A 16810-nucleotide genomic window follows, 5' to 3' on the forward strand; every position below is an offset into this window, starting at 1 on the left:
CTCTCTCTCTCTCTCTCTCTCTCTCTCTCTCTCTCTCTCTCTCTCTTTCTTCCTTTCCTGGATTAGTCTATATGTACCTAATTTGAGATGATGAACCGCAATTTATTCTGACACCTTCCCTTCCCTCTCCCTAAACTCACTTTCTATCCTCTTCCTGTACAAAAGAAAAGCTGAGCTATCCAGCTCTAAAGAGTTATTTTTTGCTTAAAAGCTAAAATTAAAACTCTGTGCTGTGAAACTTTGCTCTCTAAGCATGGGTATTGGAGTCTTGCTGTCAGAGCATCTGTGATTATCTACACCAAACATTGGGCCCACTCACCCATTTTTATGAGCACAAGGAGGTCTTAACAGGACCCTGCCTTTCCCTGAGGATGTATAAACTGGTATAGCCATAGATAAGTTGTTGGATTCCCTATAGATCAGTGGTTCTTAGCCTTCCTAACGCTGTGGACCTTCCTCACATTGTGGTGAACCCATCCATAAAATCATTTTTATTGCTACTTCATAACTTGCTACTGTTACGAATTGTAATGTAAATATCGAATATGCAAGATATCTGATGTGTATCCTCTGCCTCCAGAGTGTCAAGACTCACAGGTTCAGAACCACTGCGTAGATAATCCCCTCACCCTGTAAGTAAACCCAATTAGCTCATTGACTCATCCAGCTAGGCTTGAATGGAATAATTTCTTTGGTCTGTTGTTGGTGCCATTTGGAATGAGTAGGTATTTGTTCATTCTTCCCTCCAAAGAGTTAATGCTATTTAATAAAAAAAAATATTCTTCACAAAAAAGAGGGAAAAAAAAACCCCACCTAGAATGTTGGTTCATGACTTTAGTCACAGCACTCAGAAGGCAGAGGCAGGTGAATCTCTGAATCCCATGCCAGTCTGGTCTGCAGAGAGTTCCAGGACAGCCAATGCTACATGGAGAAACCCTGTCTCAAAAAAACAACCAAACACCACCTCCCTCAAAAAAGCCTGAGGTGACTCTGTTTAGCTTTTCTTCTCAGTGTTAAAGGCTGATTGAGGAAGGAAAGTTTTATTTTGCTCAGAGAGTACAGTTCACTAAGACAGGGACTTCACGTCAGCAGGGACAAAAGGTCATGCAGGACCCTCAGTCAGAAATCAGAGACAATTGCTGCTACTTACCAGGAGATTTGCTTAGGGTCTTAAGTGTGGACTGTGCCCAGGGAGCTGCTCTTGGAATACGAGGACATGCCCGGTGCTTTGCAAGCCCTTCACTTCTGACTGAGATCCCACATATGACAGCACAATCCTCCTGATGGAATGAGAGAATCTGGCATGTGGAGTAGTTCATAGTGTGCTTGTCTGGTATATCAGAAGCCCTGAATTTGATATCCAGCACGATGTAAATCAACTATGGTAGCACATGCAATATCATCATTCGGGAGGTAGAGGAAGAGGATCAGAAGTTTGTCTGAGGTCATTTTCAGCTATAAAGGTAGTTTAAGGACAGCTAGAGATACACTATACCCTATCTGAAAATTAAGAAGGAGGAGGGAAGGGGATGAGAGAAGAGGTTGCAGGGCAGGAGAAAGAAGATCAGCCTTTGACCTTCAACTCCTCGGCATTAAGGTGGCAAGGGTGGCTCCTGCAGGGTTCCACAGATGGGGCTTTGCTCACTGTGAGAAGCCTTTCATGGTTGCCAGCAAGGCAACTGATGGAACTCTGAGTGTTGTCACTCAATAGCTGGAGTCTGAGAATGAAAGTTAGGTTCTAAAAGAAGCTTCTAAAACCTAAGGTTTTAGAACAGAGTGGGTGTTGAAAGTGTTTATGAGGATGGAGCAGGGACCTCAACGATCACAAAGAGAGGGGCTTTCCCTTGGAAGTGACAAGTTACTAGACAGATGGAAGCTTCCCGGTGGCACTGGAAAACAGACTCTAAAGGTATTTGAATTCATAGAAGATATTGTATCTTTGGGGAATTTCTTTTTAAAAAAGACTTATGGAGGAATTGTAACATACTCAAAATAGAAGTGTATTAGCTCCTGGCCACCTCACCTCCTTCATCAATTGCCAACATGTTGACCGATTATTTTGCTCTCTCCCACCTTTTATATATTATTTTCTAGATCATAAGCAACTCTTAACATGACTTAGAAGGCTGCAAAGCCCTTACGGAAATCTAAAGTTAGCATCAAAGAAGTAATGCTGGGACAGAATTTGGAGTTCCTCTAGGCCTGTATTCTCAGGTTACTGCACTGGGGATAGACAGAGCCACCAGCTCCATGCTTCTGGCCTTCTCTTGCCCAAGGCATCTCCTGCCAAGGCCAAGCTACATGGGATCCAGTATCTTCTTCTGGCCTCTTGAAGTACCCATACACATGTGGTACACATGCACACATACACATAAATTGGGGGGAGGCTTTATTAAGTGATGTACTGAAGACTTTAAAGTCAGCTTTGTAGAAATGAAATTGACATCTTCTAATTTGATTTTTTTTTTATCTACCTCGTAGTGACCAAGTGTTTAGTCCTTACTTTGAGGCCAGATTAAACTAGCTGTGGACCTCCCCTCCCTTTGAGTAGTCAAGATTGAGGTCAGCAAAGTTGCAAGTAGTCATTATCAGGCAGACTACCTGCCAAGATGAAGGAACTGGGCCACCACATTGATTCCCAAAGATGCACAGAAACATAACAAGCCAGTAAAGTACATTTCCCCTATTACACTCTCAGGTCAAGGTCCACCTCTTATTATGTTTAAGGTAAACCCTTCTCTCTGTCTTCCTCAGTATGAGATATCAGCAAAGTTGCAAATAGTCTCTATGACAGAGAGAAGGAAAGAGAGAGTGGGTGAGTTCATGTAGTGCTGGGCTTCCAGTACACCAGACAAGCACTTCTTTCAGCACATCAACGCTGCCTGTTTTTATACATAGGCCACTTCAGAAATGTAATGGGTATAATCCAATTTATTTTTCATACATCATTGCTACACCCACTCGAGTAGTGACTCGTGTGACAGGTTTAAAAGCCTGGAAGCAGTCACGAGGCAAAGAGTTTCAAGGAAACTTAGCCTCCTGGAACCTTGGCATTCCCATAGCTAGAATGCCCCAGATTTGTCCCTGCAATACTGTGGAGGGTCTTGCATGATTTCTTACAGTATTTTACTGGATAAGAGTTAGAAATCTCAAGGCAAGCTTAGCAAATATACTTAGAATCTTCACTACAGTCAGCTATGGCAGACTACATTAGATTCCCCACAGATACTTAAAAGAACAGCAAGTTACTCTCATATGCAAGAATTTACCAAGGCCTAGGAAATAGGGGGGTTGTGGTATTGCATTATTTATGATAAGGTCTGCTAGAGCAGAACCCCTGGTGCTAGCTTTCACAAGGCTCAAAGGAGTAGCATAAATTGTGACTAGGGTGTAAAATCCTTACCTGACATTAGCTGACTCTAGGCAGGGCTGTTTTATCTTTACTGTAAACATTACCTGGTTTCTGTCAGTCCTTTGTAGGCATTCCTCTGTTTTGTGACAGATACTTTAATGTACCTTGCCTGCCATGACACCTTACTCCTTTGTTTTCTGTATTATATAAGACTGGTGTTCACTTTGTGAAAAATTACATTCAGATTCAGCACTCCCTTGTGTTCGTGTCCATTTGTCAATTCTTGCCAACTCCATGCCCACCTACCAGAATGCTTAATTCCCACAGATTGAGGGGGGCTGACTGAGCCCGGTTTGTGGCACCTAAGATTTGCATTGCAAGTATTCAAACATTAGTAAGGTGGAGTCTCAATATAATCTTTGTCTTCCAGTAATGCCAATGGCAAATGTGATCCCAGGCAGAAACCCTTATTCCTTGATCTAGAATGTTAGTACAAAACTGTGGAAGAGCGCTTTCTCTATGTGATAGAGAGTCAGAGAGAAAGACATAGAAAGACAGCACAGGCAGAAGAACTCACTAAAGCATACTGCCCTCCTTTAAAAGGTTAGTCTTCATATGCAACTAGAGACATGAGCTCAGGGGGTACTGGTTGGTTCATATTGTTGATCCTCCTATAGGGCTGCATACCCCTTCAGCTCCTTGGGTACTTTCTCTAGCTCCTTCATTGGGGACCCTGTGTTCCATCCAATAGATGACTGTGAGCATCTACTTCTGCATTTGCCACCACTGGCATAGCCTCACAGGAGACAGGCCCTTGGTCTTGCAAAGATTCTATGCCCCAGTATAGGGGAATGCTAGGGCCAGGAAGTGGGTGGGTTGGGGAGCAGGGGTGGGGGGAGGGCATAGGGGGTTTTCAGAGAGGAAACTAGGAAAGGGGATAGCATTTGAAATGTAAATGAAGAAAACATCTAATAATAATAAAAAAAGGTTAGTCTTCTCTTCCAGTGAAAATGTCCTCTATAAATTAAAATGGGTATGATCCCGTAATTCAGTTGCTAGATGATTGCTCAAAGGAATCAAAAGCTGCATAGGAAATAGATAGAGGTCTGGGCTCACACTTGCCAATCAAAATGGAGGCAGAGATGTGCCCAGTGCTTGCCCATAACAGTATGATGCAGAGGCAACTCAAGTACACATAAGAAGACACTAGGTGACAGAAACTGGAATATCCCTGTACCAGGACTCAACTAGGCTTAAAATGACATGCCACAACGTGCACAGACCTGGAGGACATTTGGTAGGTGAAATTCACCAAACAGAGAAGCAAGTACTCTTATGATTCCATGTATAGGAAGTGTCTGAAATAGTAGAACCCAGAGACACCAAACAAAACAAAAGCATGGTTACAGAGGACCAGTGTCAGCAGTGTGTGGATTTTTATGTAAGAGGCACAGAATTTCAGTCTAGCATGACAGCATGTTCCAGGAAGAGATGGTAATGATTGTTGCACAACAATGTGTGTGTTTACTTGATGCCATGGGGTTTCTTGAAAATGGCTGCAGTGGTTGCAGTGGCTGCACAGGGGTTGGGGAATCAATTCTGGGAGCTCACACATGACAGGTAAACACTCCATCACTGAATTACATGGCTAACTCTCTAAATTTTGTATTTTTTATATTTTGCCACAAAAGTCAAATAGCTCTTCTACTTGAAAAGCTTTGCTGACACCCAGTCCTAGCACGTCTGTTTGACATGTAATACCTCAAGGTGTGAATCATGCCACTAACCTCAAGGCAAGCTTCTGTAAAGAGCTCCTCTTAGCCTAAAGTACATATATCGTGTTTACTTTTCACACCTTCGGTGTACTTGACAGGTGTTCAAATATTAGTCAAGCAGTGTTTCAATGTAAGCCTCATGTCTGCCAGTACTTGCATAACCTTATAGTCAGATGTTCTCTGCATTTTGGCCAGTTGAGGCTTTTCTGTAATAGTTTTTCCATCTACTGCTAAAAGAAGCAACTTTGATGAGGAGTGAGAGCTCTATTATTGGAATTAGTGAATGGGAGTTTTGTCATAAAAACACAAGTGCTATGTCTAAATTAAGGGAAAGAGCAGAGAAGACAAACAGTACATATGCTAACAATAGCCAGACAGGGAAGACCCATTCTTTATTTACCAAGGGAAGGACGTTCTTGGTGACTAGCATAATAATTTGGGTTATTCAACAAAAATACACTCCTCTTTTGCCTAGTTTGATCCGGTGACTGCTTCATACAAGGTGGATATTAATGGATGAGATTCAGTTGGAGACCTGAGTGAGATTCTGTCATTGGGCTTTTGATCTTCTATCTTTGATGTCTCCATGAAAGAAACATGTCTTTAGTAGGAAGCTAGTGCCACAGGAGTGAGATACACGTGGAACATAGCAAGGCAAGCTGACCCACAGCTCTGGAGCTTGAAGCACTACTGTTACACTTGATCTGCAAACTGGTAGGTGTGACACTGAAGCATTGGTGTTGGGTTCTGATCAAACCATCAGGCAGTATCATTGTAGCATAGCTGCTATAGTTTGTGTGTAAAACCTGTCCCACAAACCATGCCTTGGAACACCTAGTCCCTAGCTGTACAGCTGTTTTGTGAGTTGTGGAACCTTTGGGAGGAAGAGCCTAGTGGAAAAAAGTAGATCTCTAGGAGTCTTAAAGGTTGTATAGATGGGCCCTGCTTTTCATCTGGTCTTTGTTTCCTGGTACTCTGAGCTATGGGCAAGAATCTGTCTCATGCTCCTGCCACCACGGAACTTCTGGTGCCATGCCTTCCTGCCTTCACTGGATCATGCTTTCTGAAACAATGAGAAAAAAAAAAAGAAGAAAGCCTCTTCTGTAATGTGTTTCTTGTCAGGTATTTATATACACAGCACGTAAATATCCATTTTGTGGACAACCTCAGTCTTATCAATGGGAGAATGAATAAGTAAACTATGAAAGAGCCATACAATAATAGATACCACTCAGTTACAAAGAGCTACACAGATATAAGCAGAGGCATGGGTGAATCTTGAAATCTATGCTAAACAAAAGTTAGACAGAAGAGGTCATACTGCTGGGTTTCCTTTACAATGAATTCTAGTATGGGAAACACTGATATATCATCCTTGGCAGATCAGAAGTTGCTTATGGTCAGGGGATGGGAAAGAGTGACTATAAAGGGATATAAGAGAACATTTTTTTGGGGGGGTGGTAGAAATAATTTGTATTTTGGTGAGGATGTTTAAATATGTTTTTGCATTTATCAAAGCTCCTTGTATGGTACCCTTCATTAGATTTTAGCTTTGGAAATTATATTCCAATAATATATTAAAAGGTTGTTAATCCTGATTCCAGTTTCCCTAGTGCTGTGGTGTTTCCCATAGGCTTGTGTTTCTGAAAACTTCGTCCCCTAGCTGATGGCTCTGTTTGGAAAGATTGTGGAACCTTTAGGAGGTGGGGCCATACTGGAGTAAGTGGGTCACTGCTGGGTGGCTCCTGAGTTCATTTCCACCTGGAGTCCATATTTTGGTTCACCAAAAGCATGCTTCTTGACACACACACCTGTGCATTCAACAGCTGCTCTTTGTCCAGGGTGACATCTGCCTCCTCTGAGCTATTACTCATATCATTTGTAGTATAGAAATTAATGTCCTGCAGTTGAACTTTCCATTGGTTTCCAATGGAGCATTCTATTGGTGAAACAGTACCCTGGTCTACAGACCCATGAAGCCCAGCTCAATCTATGCCCTGCATGTGGGAAGCATTCAGTCGAGTTGTCTGAGCAGTTGGCTGAATGAGTATCTGTCAGTCCTCTGATGTGTTCTGAGGCCTTGACTTTTGCTGAGAATTGCACTTGAGGGGCAAGATTTCATTTGCTCTCACCAAGTACTTTTGCTTCTTCAGTATTCAGGGCACCAGAAAGTTCAATTTCCTGTGGCCCAATCATTTAAAAGGTCCTAGTCAGACAGATTTTCCTCCTGTATGCTCCTGGATATGACATTTTGGGAAAGATGGAAATCTTGCTTTTGCTTTGTTAAGTAAAACTTAACAGAAAAGCTAACATAGTTTTGGCCACAGTATCAGCCCCATTATGAAGCAAGAAGTAAAATAGTATGACTGGCAACAATCATGATGACGCCTAAGTCAGCATTATCTTGTCTTTGCTTGACCAGTCTGGGTGGGCCTTCTGGAGGAGTCTAAGGTCAGCAAGATAGTTTCTCCTAGAATAAAGCACAAAGGCTTTAGTGAAGGACATGAGTGACACTTTCTGTCCTGTTCATCCTCACCTAGTACAGAGGAAGCGAATGTTCCTTATTGGCGGGAACAGGGAAGGCATTGCTTGACTAGGAACTAAGAGTGGAGATTTGGAAATACCGAAACAAAAGAGAAAACCTAGGTAGAAAACAGGAAGAATGAATGACAGCAGAATTCATTTGGCAGTGTCTAGGAGGACACTGCAGGGAAGTGGATGGAACTGAGCTTAAGCACACCTGAAGGAGTAGGGACTGAGTCAGAGCCTGAAGAGCCTTTAATGAGCCTGGACTCCCCTTCTCAGAAACTGAGGCCTTTATAGACTGTTGAGCTGGGAGCAGAATGTGTGATGATAACATGATGAAAAAGAAAGATGGCTTCCATCTCAGCTTCCTCCAGTGCCCCTCTGTTCACGTGAGTCATAACTAGTTCCTCTTTCCTTAACTCTCTTAAAATAATAACAATAAAATATCAATTATTATATTTATATATTGATAAATAATAGTAATAAAATTATGTGTTTACATGTGTTTTTGCATGCATGTCTGTGAATTACTTGCATGACTAGTGCCCTCAGGGTGTAGAAGAGGGCATTAGATCCTGGGATCTAATGTCTGAACCTTTGGGTAGTTGTGAACTACCCTATAGGTGTTAGAAAATGAACATTAGTCCTCTAGAAGAGCAGCCAAGTACCCCAGAGCCATCTTTCCAGCCCTGCCAGTACCCCACCTCCCTTTCTATTTTTCTAGACAGGATTTCTCTGTGTAGTCCCAGCTGGCCTTGAACTCACTCTTGTAGATGAAGCTGGCCTCAAACTCAGAGATTTGCCTCCTTCTGCTTCCAAGTGCTGGATTAAAGGTGTGTGACAACAGCCTACCAGCTTGCTAGTACTCTCTTAAGCTCTGCTTTTGAGTACAGCAGGACAGCAGGAAGACTCCAGCTTGCTTGTGACACACACAATATATTTTGGAGATTAGTCTCTTTAGGTAGAAATCAAGCTTCTATAAGGAGCTTTGTCATACTGGACCTCTAGCTTCTTTTTTAGTTAGTTTTCTTGACAGTCTTGGCCCCACAGGACTAAGGGAGATTATGGGAGTACTCAGGTGGTTTCTGACCTATAGAGACCTGCTTAGATGGCAGCTAGTAGGAAAGTACACAATTGCCCTTGAATGCTGAGGAGGTACTTTGTTACAATCAATGGATAAATGGAATGTGTGTATAGAGGTGACCATTTATGCAAGAATAGTGATTGCATATATGACATCAGTGTTGACAGGAAAGTACAAAGCATTTCACAAGTGGAAGAACTTGCTAACTCATATTTTTCACAAGAATGGTGCATATATTTGTTCTCATGACAGATACGAGCTATTCCTTCAGTCCTATTGTGGCTTCATGCTTCTGTATAGATACTTCAGGATGATGTAGCATGGAGAAATCCTTGGTCAGGTTACTGTTCCTCCATTCTTTTTTTTTTACCCCCCTCTCCCCCATAGAGCTGGAGATAGAACCTAGGGTATTCTAAGCAAGGGCTATATCACTAAACTTATCCCACCCCCATCTACCATAGGAACTTGATAATTATGAAGAGATATGGTGACTCATTCCTGTTATCACCCCTTTATCAATCAGCTTGCCCTTCAGCTATATAGGTCAGGGTCACACATGTGTATTTCCTAGAGCCTCAAAATTATTGCATAATCTTAGCTTGTGATCCAGCAATTATCTCTTTGTTTGTTTGAGAGGGCCTTACTATGTTGACTTGGCTGGCCTGGAACTCACTATGTAGATTACACTGGCCTTGAATTTATAGAGATCTGCCTGCCTCTCTTTATCCATTAAGCAGGTGTTCCACTCAACCTGTGACAATGGTGCTTCTGCTTTCTTTGGCTATTTACCTATTTTTTTTAATATCCTTCTAAAGACAATTCACAGAGGATATATTGATGTCTGTGATCCATGCTGCCAATATTGTTATCCATGGTCCATGTGCCACCACGGTGTCTGTGATTTGTTCCATAGCTGGAGACCATGGTGATGTTCATGATTGAGGCTGCCAACAGGGGCATGTTAATATTTGTGATCTGTGCTGCTAGTGGGGACCAGGTTGATGTCCATGATCTGTGCTGCTGCTGGAAACCGTATGGATTGGCGATCAACGTTGCTACAGATAAGCAAGCTTCTTTTATAGTGGTATTAATGACTAAAGACTCATAACTGAGAATGAGAGAGATTGAAGGCTTCCATGATCACCTCCCTTTCTACCCTCAAAAGAAACAATCCAGATAGGAAGTTATTGAAGAGAGTCCTTAAACATTGTGATAGATACTGAAGTGTAGCTCTTCACAGTTGATGGCTTCTGGTATGGAGTGGCTGGCGCAGGTCTCAAGTTTTCTTTTAGCGGCTAGCCTCTGGGAATTTGACCATGCTCCAATGAGTGGATGGACAACACAAATTGTACTTTGGGAGGTGGGGAGTACAAGGGTGGGAGGGTAGTCATAGGAGGAATGGGAACTGTGACTGAGGTGAGTTGTATGAAGTTCCTAAATAATTAATAAAAATATTATGTTGGAAAAAGATTAATTTAATGTGGATGAGTATTTTGTCTGCATATATGCTCACCATGTGTGCAGTGCCTATAGAAGCCTAATGAAAGTGGTGGATTCCCTGGGACTGGAGTTGCAGACAGTTGTGAGCTGCCTGGTTTCTGGGAATTGAACTCAAGTCCCCTGAAAGAGTAACCATTGCTCTTAACTGCTGAGCTATGTCTTCTGTCCCCAAATTCATCTGTTTTCCTATTTTTTATATAAAAAACATATATGACTTTCAGTTTTCTTTCACTCAGCATATTGTTCCAGGTTCGTCTGCACTGTGGTTATGTCAGTCCTTCACTCTTTTTATGGTAGAATGGTATTCCCTAAGTAACCTGTGTATTCATCTGTTGAGGAACATTGTAGGTGTTTACAATGATTGGCTATTATAATATTGCCACAAACACTCCTGTATGTCTTTGAATACCTGTTTTCAGTTATTTGGGCATAAGCTGTAAGGAAATCAGATGCACCCATTATTCTCCCTTTGTTGCTTATTTGTGTCCCTTACTGAATCTAGGATCCTAAACAGTACAGGAGCCATTTTGCAAGAGAAAATAATAAAGGTTATTATTAAATTTCTGTGCATATGGGAATCATCACAAGTAAAGTTTGAGGAAATGTCTGAAGCATAATGGTTTTGTATTTTTTTAGACAAATATCAATTTATACATGCAGGGCTGATAGCACACTAAAGTCTCCAGACTGGAGTGGAAATTGTAGATATTAACAAAGAGACTGGAGGTGGTGAGATGGTGTAAAAGCTGGCAGATGACCAGGATACCTCAGAGTATGTTAGGCCCATGGCAGCCCATGCCCGGCTCTGGTAATCAAAACTGTCATGATGCCCTGTTATTTGAAGGATATTCATCCCCAAAGAGTGATTGCAGTCTAAAGAAGAACACGTTCATGATATTTTCAGGAAAATGCATAGAACTAGAGACTACCAAGTTAAGCAAAAGGAGCCAGACTTAGAAAGACAAGTGCCATTTATTTTCACTCATATGTGGAATTGAGGCAGGGGGGTCAGAGAGGGAGAAGAGGAGTAGAAGGGAAACAGGGAAATGAGGAATGCAAGAATAATGAGGTGGACTATAGTTGACACACACTATATGCATATATGAGATTCTCAGAGTGAATCCCACTATTGTGTTCAATTAATAGACACTAATAAAAACCACAGGAAAAAGAGAGACTTGTTTGGCTGTGTGCATGTAGGAAGGCAGGCCAAGTGGCTCTTGGTTAGTTCTTCCAGTGATTGCTGCTCAAGATAAGTTTTTACAACAGTGAGATATGTCTTGGGATGTATGTCTTTTCTTTCTCTGACACCTCTGAGTGGTTCTGTGTGTTCTGGGAATTCTATACTTAACCTTTTGAGGAATTGCCAAGGTTTTTTCATGGGAAATACACCAGTTTATGTTCCTACCTGTAACACACAGAGACTCTCATCTCTCCACCTCCTTACCCTCTGAATTAATCATAGGATGAGATGACCATGTCCCCATAAACCCATTTATTTGAATGCTTGGTCCCTAGTTGGTAGAACTGTTTGTCAAGGATCACAAAGTATGTCCTTGTTGGAAGAGGTATGTCACTCGAGGTAGGTTCTAAGGTTTCAAAATCTTATGCTATTCCTAATGGATTGAGATGTACGTTTTCAGCTAGTGCTCCAGCATCATACCTGCGCGCATGCCTGTTGCCATGCTCCCCACTGTAATGGTCATGGATTCTAATCCTCTGGAGCCATAAGCGCTAAATGAAATGTTTTCTTTTATAATTTGCCCTGGTTATGGTGTTTTATTACAGCAATAAAAACATAACTAAGATGAGGATGAAGAAGAGACAGAGAGTGTGAAGAAGATACGTGAGGGATTAGAGAGAAGGGAGAGGAGAAAAGAGGCCAATTTTCCACTTTGATTACTGATTTTGCCATAAAAGTCTTGACCTATTCCTGTGGGCTATGCATTATATATAATTCTCTCTTAAGTCTTGCCTTCCAGTATTATCAAATGGAGCTGAAAATGTGTGATTTGTGAAGATGGGCAGACTACAGCAGTACAGTGTATTGCTTATGCTATATGCTTTCATGAAACCACAGTATCTCAACAAACTGGAGCAGGCCTGGGCATTCTGTGTTCACTACTGCAAGACTGACAGGATGATGAATCCTTATTTGTATATTTATTTTTATATAATGGTCTTTAAAGACAAGTAGCATGATTAAAAATATTTTGCAAGGAATGTACTTGAAAAATGCTGAGAAGGAAAAAAAATCACTCATTTCTGCAGATGAAGACATTATATGCAGATATAATTAGGGTGTATGCAATAGCTTTTTCATTGTTCTATCTTCAGTGTTTCCTCCTTTGGTCCAGGTTGACATTTCTAATGCCTATAGCATTAATCTAATGTAGCATAATTTACCTAGCCAGTTCTCAGCTGTTGACACTGGATCTGTTTCTCCCTTTTCCCTACTAGAACAATTTTTTGATGAAATAGAACACGTGAGTACAGTATGTTTGTTTTTCCCTCCTCCCCCATTCCCTTCTCTCTCCTTTCCTCTATCTTCCCTCCCTCCCTCTTTTCTATTGGTTCTAGGGATTTTGTTTCATGTGGGTTTACAAGATATGAGAAAATTTGCCCTTCTCATATGCATTAGAATGCACTGCTTACAGAAAAAGGTTGTATTGGTGGGATAATGTCACAGCCTTAGCATCCCAGCACTAGCTAAATATAACTTTTAGTGTTTAATAAACTTAAAAGGACAAGGGCGATTAAAAGCAGTGATTTCCTGGAATGTGTTTAATTGCTTGTGATAAGCCTTCCCCACTTACCTGCTGGTGATTATGTTTTTCTTTTTAGTGGCCTTCCCTCTTCATTTTGGAGGACTGTTTCATGGTAAGTTGCTTTCTTAGGCTACGGGTCTTTTAGTTTTTGATAATTATTTTTAAAAAGAATCCCATATTCATATAGCTTTTTCTGAGGTCCATTTAAAAAATATTATTATTATTATTTAATTTTATGCAGAATGCCTGGCTTGTTATGTGCATGATGGGACCTGAACTCTGATCCTCATAATTGCAAAGCAAATCATTCTTAATTGCTTCCATCTCTCCATATCTTTATTTCAGTTTTTTTTTTCTTTTGAGTCACAGCTTAGTCTAGCCTCAAATTTATGTTAATCCTCTTGCCTTAGACTACCAAGTTTTGGACTTATAGTCATGAATCACTATGCTCACCTTTGAAAGCAATGTCCAGCAGAGACATTTTATAGTAATTAATGGGAAATTAATTATAGTATAATGCTTCTTGTTATTTATTACTACTATTCTTACAGCACTGGGGACCAATCCCATGACCTTGCATACGCTAGGCAAGTACATGTACCTGTCTAGGTTATCACTTTATAAAACTATATCTAGTCTTTAAAACAATGAATTATAATAGAAACAAACCTTTTCTTTTTCTATTTTTCTCCATAGGCTCTAATACAATGGCTTCATTTGGACTTTCACTGAGTCCTCATAATTCTTGATACCTTATCATATAAATATATATTTTCATTTTTAGAAAAAATATAGATATCTTGTCTTCTAAGTTTTGCTTGCAGTTCAGTAGGCAGTTATTTGTAGGCACCAAACAACTGAATTAAGATGGAAGTGTTAAATACTCATTGGGTTTTAAAGATCTGGTATACAGAAAGAATTGACTATGTCACTGCTGATTTTATACTGTTTATACTGTTTTATACTTTAATATTTTGGATATATCAGAGATGCATTGAATTCGATATAAAAATAATTTTTGCCTTAAAAAAACATTATGATGCTAAGAAGTTAAAACTTTGTGTGTACCGGGCGTGGTGGCACACACCTTTAATCCCAGCATTCAGGAGGCAGAGGCAGGCGGATTTCTGAGTTCGAGGCCAGCCTGGTCTACAAAGTGAGTTCCAGTACAGCCAAGGCTATACAGAGAAACCCCGTCTCAAAACAAACAAACAAAACAAAACAAAACAAAAATAATTGTGTGTACCTCAAACTAAGTATTTTTCATGCAATTTTGCCCCAAATGAGTCTAGAATAATCATGAAGACAACCTGAACAGAAAAAAAAGGGAAAACAGAGACTGTCTTGTGACTTACATCTCTACTTACTCGGGGAAAATTCTATTCTAGACTGTTTTTAAATATATTAAATGCATCCTGTCATAGAAAAATGTTAGCCCAAAAGCTCAGAATAACCACAATACAACTCACAGACCAAACGAAGCTTAACAAGAAGGAAGGCCAAAATGTGGATGCTTCAATTCCACTTAGAAGGGGGAACAAAATGATCAGGGGAGACAGAGAGTGAGGGAGGGGACTGGATGGGATATGGAATGGGGAGGGAAAGGGGTTTCAGGATCAGGTATGGAAAGAGACAGGAGAGAAGTCCAGAGGGCCAGGAGAAATATGTAGCAGTGGGGGGAGGGCAATGTGGGAACCACTGGAAAGTCCTAGACACCAGGGATTCAAGAGGCTGTCAGGATCCAATTAGGATGACATTAACTGAAATATCCAACAGTAGGGAGATAAAACCTGAAGAGACCACCTCTAGTAGATAGACATGGCCCCCAGTTGAGATATGGGGCCACCCACCCATCTCAAAAATTTTAACCCAGAATTTTCCTTCTAAAGGAAATGCAGGGACAAAAATGGAAAAGAGACTGAGAGAAAGGCCACCCAGAGACTGCCCCACCATGGGATCCATCCCATTTACAGACATTAAACCCCAACAATATTACTGATGCCAAGATGTGCTTGCAGACAGGAGCCTGGTATGGCTGTCCTCTGAGAGGCTCTGCCAGCATCTGACTAAGACAGATGTAGATACTCAGAGCCAACCATTGGACTAAGCCTGGGGAGCCCAATGGAAGAGTTAGGGGAAAGACTGAAGGAGCTGGGCATAGGAAGAACAACAGTATCGACTAACTGGACCCTTCAGAGCTCCTAGGTACTAAACCACCAACCAAAGAACATACATGGGCTAGTCCATGGCTTCCACTACATATATATGTAGCAGAGGACTGTCTTATGTGGCATCAGTGGGAGTGGAGCTGCTTGGTCCTGTGGAGGCTTGATGACCCAGCGAAGGGAGATGCTAGAGAGGTGAGGCAGGAGTGGGTAGGTGGGGGAGCACCCTCTTAGAGGCAAAGGGGACGGGGATGGGATGGTGGGACAACGTTTGAAATGCAAACAAAATAATTAACAGAAATTTAATTAAAAAATGAATTTGGAAAGAAGTCTGAGCTTAAGTTGGCTGGCTGACTTTGCTGAAAGTCACAGGACAGATCTGAAAATGCCTTCATCCTTAAGCAATACTACTGACCAAAAGGACCTGCTCCCATGAGAACTATTGCAATATACATTTCTTCTAATTTTAAACAACTTTGATGACCTTTTTTTTTTTCTGCAGGTTTATGCATCAAGCAAGAGTTAATCTGTATTGTTATTGTGGTTAGTGTAGACCACCCAGGGACCAAGGTCTGTCACTCTGCTGAGGTCTATGTTTGTTGTATTCCCAGTGTCTTGGATGCTTACAGTTTTCTACCCTCCCCAACTCATTTCTTGGCCTTCTATACAGCTCAGAAAATGATACTCCAGAGTGAAGCCCTCATTAGCAGTTTGTGTCTGACAAAGGGATCTCCTATAGCTCACCCTTCACTTAAACCTTAGATTATAGAGTAGAGTTCATTTTCTCCAGGGTTTAGAAAACAGGATCTCCTTTGCCCAGATTCAGCTATTAAACCCCATTCTGTCTCTCCTCTGTTTTATTTTTAAGAGATATCCATGAATTTTGTGACTCACCTCATTTGATTGTGAGTCACAGGACTCTCATTCAAGAAGATTCTGTTGTGTACCTGGAAGGAAGTTAAGCTGCAGAGTGGCCAAGAAAAAGTCTAGAGTCTAACACTCCCCCTCCATGTGTTACAACTAGATCACATTCTTTTCAATGGCTGTGCATTCTTGGTTGAGCCCAAGTATCAAAACGAATAGTTCACTCTGGGTCCTGTGTTTTCAACTTGAATGTTACTGTGTCATGTAAAAACTATGATCAAATCTGTCTTGTTTCTGTGGTGGTTCTGATTTTTGTTATAGTGGTGCCTAATACAATCTTTTGTGATAGGCAGTAAAGGATTTCTTCCTTTCTGTTCCAGCAGCCAGAAGCTCTAGGTACTTTGGCCATTAATATCTAAATGATCCAATGCTGAGCCACTCTTAAGCTTGTAAGCTTGATTTTTTTATTTTTTATTTTTTATTTTTTATTTTTGGAATGTGAGGCTTGATGAAACAGAATACCATATTTTCAGTAAGAAAATGGATGAGAGTGTCATATTATGGGTTGTTTCTTGTGTGCTAGGTATCTTTTTCTTTCTAGTATAGAATAGAGCTTATTTAGGAGGATTAAAGGGTAGGGAGAAAGAGAGAGAGAGAGAGAGGGAGAGAGAGAGGGAGAGAGAGAGGGAGAGAGAGACAGAGAGAGAGGAAGAAGAAGAAGAAGAAGAAGAAGAAGAAGAAGAAGAAGAAGAAGAAGAAGAAGAAGAAGAAGAAGA

General features: G+C 41.0%; 1 long non-coding RNA gene across 1 annotated transcript in view; it reads left to right on the forward strand.

The window, feature by feature from the left end:
* LOC110298394 overlaps window positions 1-16810 on the forward strand; it is a 77929-nt gene that overhangs the window by 53523 nt on the left and 7596 nt on the right. Inside the window, exons 3-4 of the long non-coding RNA XR_002378368.1 lie at window positions 12698-12723; window positions 13082-13117. This is a non-coding gene — a long non-coding RNA (uncharacterized LOC110298394). The remainder of the gene's footprint in view (window positions 1-12697; window positions 12724-13081; window positions 13118-16810) is intronic.

This window comes from Mus caroli, chromosome 7, assembly GCF_900094665.2.
Source record: "Mus caroli chromosome 7, CAROLI_EIJ_v1.1, whole genome shotgun sequence".
Taxonomy (NCBI): Eukaryota; Metazoa; Chordata; class Mammalia; order Rodentia; family Muridae; genus Mus; species Mus caroli.